The sequence below is a fragment of the Triticum aestivum genome, chromosome 6B (assembly GCF_018294505.1).
Source record: "Triticum aestivum cultivar Chinese Spring chromosome 6B, IWGSC CS RefSeq v2.1, whole genome shotgun sequence".
Lineage (NCBI taxonomy): Eukaryota > Viridiplantae > Streptophyta > Magnoliopsida > Poales > Poaceae > Triticum > Triticum aestivum.
Window position 1 is genome coordinate 83,295,925 of NC_057810.1, and position 7,363 is coordinate 83,303,287.

A 7,363-nucleotide genomic window follows, 5' to 3' on the forward strand; every position below is an offset into this window, starting at 1 on the left:
AAGGGCTGTTTTTCTGGATCATCATTACATAGAGATCTAAGATCTGATTGACCAAACAAAAGCTTGTATATTTCCTGAGCGGTCCATTTTATTCTCTGCAGGCCTGTCTGAACATCAACAACTGTACAGTTTCGCTGTCAGACGAGGGATTCGGAGAGGATCCATGCCCTGGCGTCACCAAAACACTTGCCATTGAAGCAGACTGTTCTTAATCTGTGAGTTCTACTCAGCTTAGGGTTCCAGCACTACAAATATGCTCATTGAAAATCACATTCGGAAGCTGCAGTGGTGGTTGCTTTTATGCAATATGACATCCTGGAAGTGGAAGTCTACCTAGATTTAGGTTCAGATTTGTTTTGAGCATCTTGATGTTATCCTGGTACTATTCAGGACGCTGACCATATGCGCAATGCATTGCGTCTCAGGCTCATTATACCTAATGTGGCCATGAGTTCAAACCACGAGCAAGCAAACTACCACTAAGCTAAGCATATTGTACAATGCATCATGAATGTCCTATATCAATCTGATGTAGTGTGAGGATTCTCTTGCTTAATTAAGGCCAGTTCTGGTTCAAAAAACCTATCGTATTCCCCTTCTTCCTTTACAATGGTACAAATGGCCAGGAAACATACCCAGGAGCTTGAAATTTACAAGCTTGCAGGCTGTCGTAGGGGGAAGGAGGGGAAGGGGGGAGAGGTGAGGAATCACCTGTGGGATAACGGCAGGCTGCCGTAGGAGGACGCCGGCATCGAGGAGGCGGCAGGCGGCGGCGCGTCGAGGAGGCGGCGCGTCGAGGAGGAGGCGGTGCGTCGAGGAGGCGCGGGGGCGCGGGGGCGGCGGGGGTGGGCTCGATCTGGGCCTGGACGGGCGGCTTCTTCGCAGCTGGTCGCAGTCGCAGTCGCAGGGAAGGAGAGGGGAGAAGAAGGCAGGGAAGGAGAGGCGGCGGCGTCGCCGACGGCGTGCAGGCGCGGCGGACGGAGGGGGCGGAGCAAGGCGGGGCGGCGGCGTACGGTTCGGGCGGAGCAAGGCAAAGTTAGGTCGAGTGGGGGATCTGGCGAGGGAGGGAGAGAGGCCAGAGGGGAATAGGTGAAGTGGGGGGAGGGTTAGCAATGGCCCACCTCCCCTAGTGCGCCATAAGTACGACGACAGCGATGGCGCACCTCCCCCTGGTGCGCCATTACTAAATTTTTTTATTACAGTTCGAGCACTCAGGTTATATTCCACCTAACCGTATCTCCATCAGAACACACACTAGCCTGACTGGTCAGTACGCAGCACACACACTAGGAGGTCCTGGGTTTGATTCCCAGGCTCCCCAATTTTTCTTTTTATGCATTTTTTCTTTGCACATATCTTTTTATCCATGCATCCAAATATAACATGTCACATATGCTAGATGCTCAGAATTTTATGTAGAAAAATAATATGCAGTTTGTTTTCATGTTAACAACATTTAAAATGTTGTTTGATATTTATTTGTGTTTAAATATGTTCAAACTTGTTTAAATCATAACTAAATATCCATAGCTCCAAATTTGACAAACTTTATATGCTTTTGGGAGTAACATATAACCAAGCACAACTAGTTTTTTTTTGGATTTTTAGTTGCATTCATTTGTGAATTGGTAAAACATTTATGAATATGAAAAAATATCATTAAATATAAAAAAATATTCATGAATTCAAAAAGTGCCCATGAAAAAACATTTATGAATGTGTTGAAATACAATCGAGAAATGAAGGCTACAATTTAAATACAATCGATCTTAGCTAGCTATCTGTTCACAATCTTCTTGCCCTTCTTTTTCGCAAATGGAGTTCTTCTGTGGAACGGACGTCCTTTAGGTAGGGTGGTCTTGCTTCTTCTTGTGGTGTATGCTGCAACTTCATCGTCGTCGTCATGTTCGATCTTCGGGTCGCCGTACTTGTCGAAGTCTTGCTCATTGGCTACTCCATCCATTCCGATGATCTTCCTTTTGCCTCTCCTCACGACAACACGACTGGGCTCTGACGGGTCGGTAATGAAGAAGCATTGGTCCACTTGGGAAGCTAGTACCCATGGCTCATTTTTCGCGGTGACGTTTGCGCCCGCAGTATTGGATTTGGCTTCGGGTATAACCATGATGGTGAAATACCGGTCTTCTTGTAGGATGCTCTTGGCCCATCTGACATGGAACATCGGGACCTTCTCCCTAGTGTAGCTCAGCTCCCAGATCTCCTCGATCCTTCCATAGTATCTGTCCTTGTCGTTACCGGTGTAGGATATGTTTTCATGTCATATACTTGACTTCTCTTGGCACTTGGCGGTGCTTTGGCCCTTGATCATGACAACAGATCAAGCAGGTATCTCTTGCTACTAAACGGGGGTGCTTGCTTATGTCTCTTAAACATATATAAACTTCCATTGATATGTCATTGTCATCGCATGTAAGCAGCCTTTGTATCAAAACTGCAATCTGTTTTCTTCCAACATTAATACAAGCAGATTCATGAAGGTGTGTCTATGAACATGGGTAGTATGTGTGTGTCTCCTCAGTTTAAGATTCAAGTTTTCTTCTTCTTTCAGGTGCACCATTAGAGGCTAACTAGTGACGGCAAGACACAAAGCGCACCCCATTTTATTCCAGAAAAGTGAAGACCTTTGTAGGAATTGGCTACATGACACTCAACTTGAAATTATGGGCTTTTGATTTGCTACAAATATTGTACTGAGTAGTGAGGCACCATGCTCCATTGGGCACGGGTCAAATGTCGATATTGCGCTCGATGCTCACATGACATATAAGATCCCACACCGCCGCTGGACATCACCAGAATGTTGCAACACATTTCTTTTCTTCATTGATTCCCAATAAGAACCCGATGGAGGCAGCACGGTATTTTCTCAGGCCTTCATACCATAAAGTGCCAGCCTTTTATTCCAAACAAAGTGTTTCGTTTCCAACGTCTCCTAATCTCAAGTTATAACACCACTACTAGGAAAAGGCATGCTAGTAGCGCACCAGTTTTGCCTACTAATAGCGCACTACCGGTGCGCCACTAGCACCATGCCATTAGAATTAAATACTAACGGCGCACCACTGGCTCGCCATTAGTATCCGGTGTACTAATGGCGCACCACGTAGTGCGCCATTAGTATAGCCCACAATGCGTCATTAGTATATGCCTCCGAGGGGGCCATATTGTCACGCCCAATATGCGACCCTATTCAAAAGGAACTCGAAGGTCCCACCAAGGATAGATCCGCATATTGAAACGCTTTTACAAGGTGGATATCATTACATCAACATTACATAATAGATAGGGATACATATAAGAGGCATACAATGCCACACAAATACAACATCATATCATACATGAGAACAACATCCGACTACGGATGAAACACAAACAGAAACTCAAACGACAACCACCCTGCTAGCCCAGGATGCCGACCAGGAACCTATCCCCTGATCGAAGAAGCAACAGAAGAAGAACTCCAAAACAAGCAAACATCGCTCTCGCGTCATGATCATCGCATAACCTGTACCTGCAACTGTTGTTGTAGTAATCTGTGAGCCACGAGGACTCAGCAATCCCATTACCATGGGTATCAAGACTAGCAAAGCTAAATGGGAAAGGAAAGGGTAAAGTGGTGAGGTTGCAATAGCGACTAAGCATATATGGTGGCTAACCAACGCAAATAAGAGCAAGAAGAGAGCAAGCGGAACGGTCGTCAACTAGCAATGATCAAGAGGTGATCCTGAACTCCTGCTTACGTCAAACATAACCCAAAACCGTGTTCACTTCCCGGACTCCGCCAAGAAGAGACGATCACGGCTACACACGCGGTTGATGCGTTTTAATTCGGATCTGGTGTCAAGTTGTCTACAACCGGACATTAACAAATTCCCATCTGCCACATAACCGTGGGCACGGCTTTCGAAAGTTTAAACCCTGCAGGGGTGTCCCAACTTAGCCCATGATAAGCTCTCGCGATCAACGAAGGATGTACCTTCTCCCAGGAAGACCCGATCAGTCTTGGAATCCCGGTTTACAAGACATTTCGACAATGGTAAAACAAGACCAGCAAAGCCGCCCGATGTGCCGTCAAATCCCGATAGGAGCTGCACAAATCTCGTTCTTAGGGCACACCGGATAGGTCAGCCTACGAGTAAAACCAACCCTCGAGTTGCCCCGAGGTGGCCCCGCAGTCTGCCCATTTCGGACCAACACTCGAAGGAGCACTGGCCCCGGGGGGGTTAAAAAAGATGACCCTCGGGCTCCGGAAACGCAAGGGAAAAAGGGCTCGGTGAGGCAAATGGTAAAACCAAGGTTGGGCCTTGCTGGAGGAGTTTTATTCAAAGCGAACTGTCAAGGGGGTCCCATAAATCTCCCAACCACCTAAGCAACGCAAAATCCGGGAACATAACACCGGTATGACGGAAACTAGGGCGGCAAGAGTGGAACAAAACACCAGGCATAATGCCGAGTCTTCCACCCTTTACCAAGTATATAGATGCATTAATTAAATAAGAGATATTGTGATATCCCAACATAATCCTGTCCACCATGGAGCAATCTTCAACTTCACCTGCAACTAACAACGCTATAAGAGGGGCTGAGCAAAGCGGTAACATAGCCAAGCAACGGTTTGCTAGGAAGGGTGAAAATGTTAGAGGCTGACATGGCAAATTGGGAGGCTTGAGGAACAAGAGATAGGTAGCACAGCAAAGCGATAGAACGAAGCAACTAGCATAGAAATGATAGTAGTGAGGTCCAGGGTAGCGGTCATCTTGCCTGAAATCCCGCTGGGAAGAAGAACGAGTCCATGAAGAAGACGAACAGACGTAGTCGAACGAATCCTCACAACTCCGGAACAAAACCGAATCTAACGAGAGAAGCAAACCGGAAAGGAGGAAACAACATGGTAAACACACAAGCATAAACATGTCATGATGCACAAACAAGTATGATGCATGTCTGGTTTAAAAGCATGGCGAAGCATGGCAATGTGCAACAAACAATACTACTAGTTAAGTGGAGCTCAATATGCAACAAGTTGCATATTGACGAAACACCACATTCGAGTTATTTAGTTCACTCTCGTTTAGGTACACAATAATATTAAATGTTGTTAAACATGGCAAAAGGTGAAACATAATTGAGCTAACTATTTAGGCAAGTTTAAGTGAGGCCGGAAACAAGAAACAATAATCCCAGTAAATCCCCACATGTTATTTACCAATTTAACGCAAACAACAATTTTAAACATTTTAAATGTTGTTATCATGATGTGGATGACATATCCACGTTTTATGCAATTTTTATGAAAATGATGACATGAGAATGTTATGAAGCATTTGGTCACCATGGCGGAACAAAAAGGGTGCCACGGTAGTGAAACGGAAATGGTGCCACGCAACATATCGGTTCTGATAGCTCATGGGGATACCGTTGCAAAAAGAAGCGTGCGGCTGTGCGAAACATGCTAGAGATGGTGGAGGGCTCCCGACTACCGGGTTCCCACGGGTTAGTGGCATGGAAACGAGAGACAACTCGGACACGGTGCAAACACGAGCATCTCATACAACATGCATTCGTCCACGGGTCATCGTCTCGGCGGTTATACCTTTGAAGCGTGCATTTCCAGACCGGTTCGGGTTCGGTACGATGTAGAGTAAGTAGTCGTTCACGGGTCATCGTGGGAAGTAGTTGTTCATGTGGTGACGGTAGTGGAAATAGTGGTACACGGCGACGGTAGTTGTACACATATCGGAGAGGAACTTGCACATCCAAGTCCTTCGGGGTTCCTTGTTGTACTTGCGTTTTGGTGCGGTACTTAGCGATTCCAGGATGTAGAGGTACACTTGTCATAGCCGTGTAGTCGTTCAGCAGGGTCCGAGGCAAGGCTTGAGCGGTGAGATGCCATGGGCGTGCAACAGAGCAAAGGGGGCGTCGGGGCTCATGGGCAGCATGGACGGGCAGAGGCGCGGGGCGGAGGTGGAGGACCGGCGAGGGCGGGGACGAGACTGGACGCCGATGCGGATATCAAGGACTTCGTTGGACCTGGAGGTTGAGGCGACCGGTGGCGGAGCTTGGGGTGGCGGTGCCATGGAGGTTCGGGCACGGGGAGGAGGCCAGGGCCGTGGAGGTTGGGGATGACCCGATCTGAACGGCGTCGGCTGCTGGCGATGCAGAGGACGCATCCTGGCGCTTGAAGGAGGCCGAGCCGGCGGCGGATCCGGCCAGGAAGAGGCGCCGGCGGCAGGAGGGAGCCAGGCACAGAGGCAAGAAGACGTGGCGGCGGCCATGGACTCGACGAGGGGGTCGGCCGTGAGGCTCTGCTCCTCTCTCTTTCTCTGTGGGAGGCAGCGCGAGGGAGGAGATGAGAGGGAGATGGGGATCGGGCGATGGGTGTGCGTGGGTGGCAGCAGAGGGGAACGAGGAGAGGAAGATGGCGGCGTGAGGGAGGAGATCGGGAGAGATCGAGAGGACGAGGGTTGGGGTAGCTAGGGTTAACAGCGGGGGGCGACTGGGCCTATGGGTCTGCTTAGTTGGTCGGGCCTAAGAGGCCGGCTGGGCTGGCTCTCTTCTCTCTCCCTCTAATTTTCAAGCAGAAAAGAAATAGAGAGAGGAAAAGAAAGAGAGGGTTAGGGAAAGATTTTGCGCATGGGGATTATTTTCCCGAACTCGCAAAAATGAGCTCGATCCAGGAAAATAAAAAGAGGCATGATTGATGGATTTAAATCCAAAACCATTGAATTTACTTCGAATGGTATGGACTAGGATAACATTTTGGAAGAGTCCAAAAATGTTAAGAATTTAGGAGGAGCCTCGATAAAATAGGTAAGAATTGTTGGCAAAGTTTGGGGACCACACTTGAAGTAGAAAGGGCATGGGAATTTTGCAAGTGCGTTACGGTTAATTCCAAACTAATGGAATATTTATAATAGCTCCATAAATATTAGGATGATATGTTATAAAGAGAAATCATCATGTGAATTCCCTCGATTTAAAGAGATCAAAAGATCTATGCAATTTATTTAGTTGAGGTTTTAAAAATTAAATGACATGCTGGCATGATGACATGATGCAATGCAAGAGATGACATGATGAAATGCAACAAACAAAAAATAAATCACACGGCAAAAATCGGAATAGCTGGAAGTCTTCTGGAGCGTCGGTATCGGGGCATTACAACACTCCACCACTACAAGAGGATCACGTCCCGAGATCTAGGATGGCACCGGAGGGAAAAGGAAGAGGAAGATAAGAGGTAAACTAAGTTGCTTCTTTGACGAACGAGTGAAACCACGAACCTTGAGATGTTGAGCAATTTAAAAGAAAGAGTACAATAGAGATGAACGAGATTGCAAAC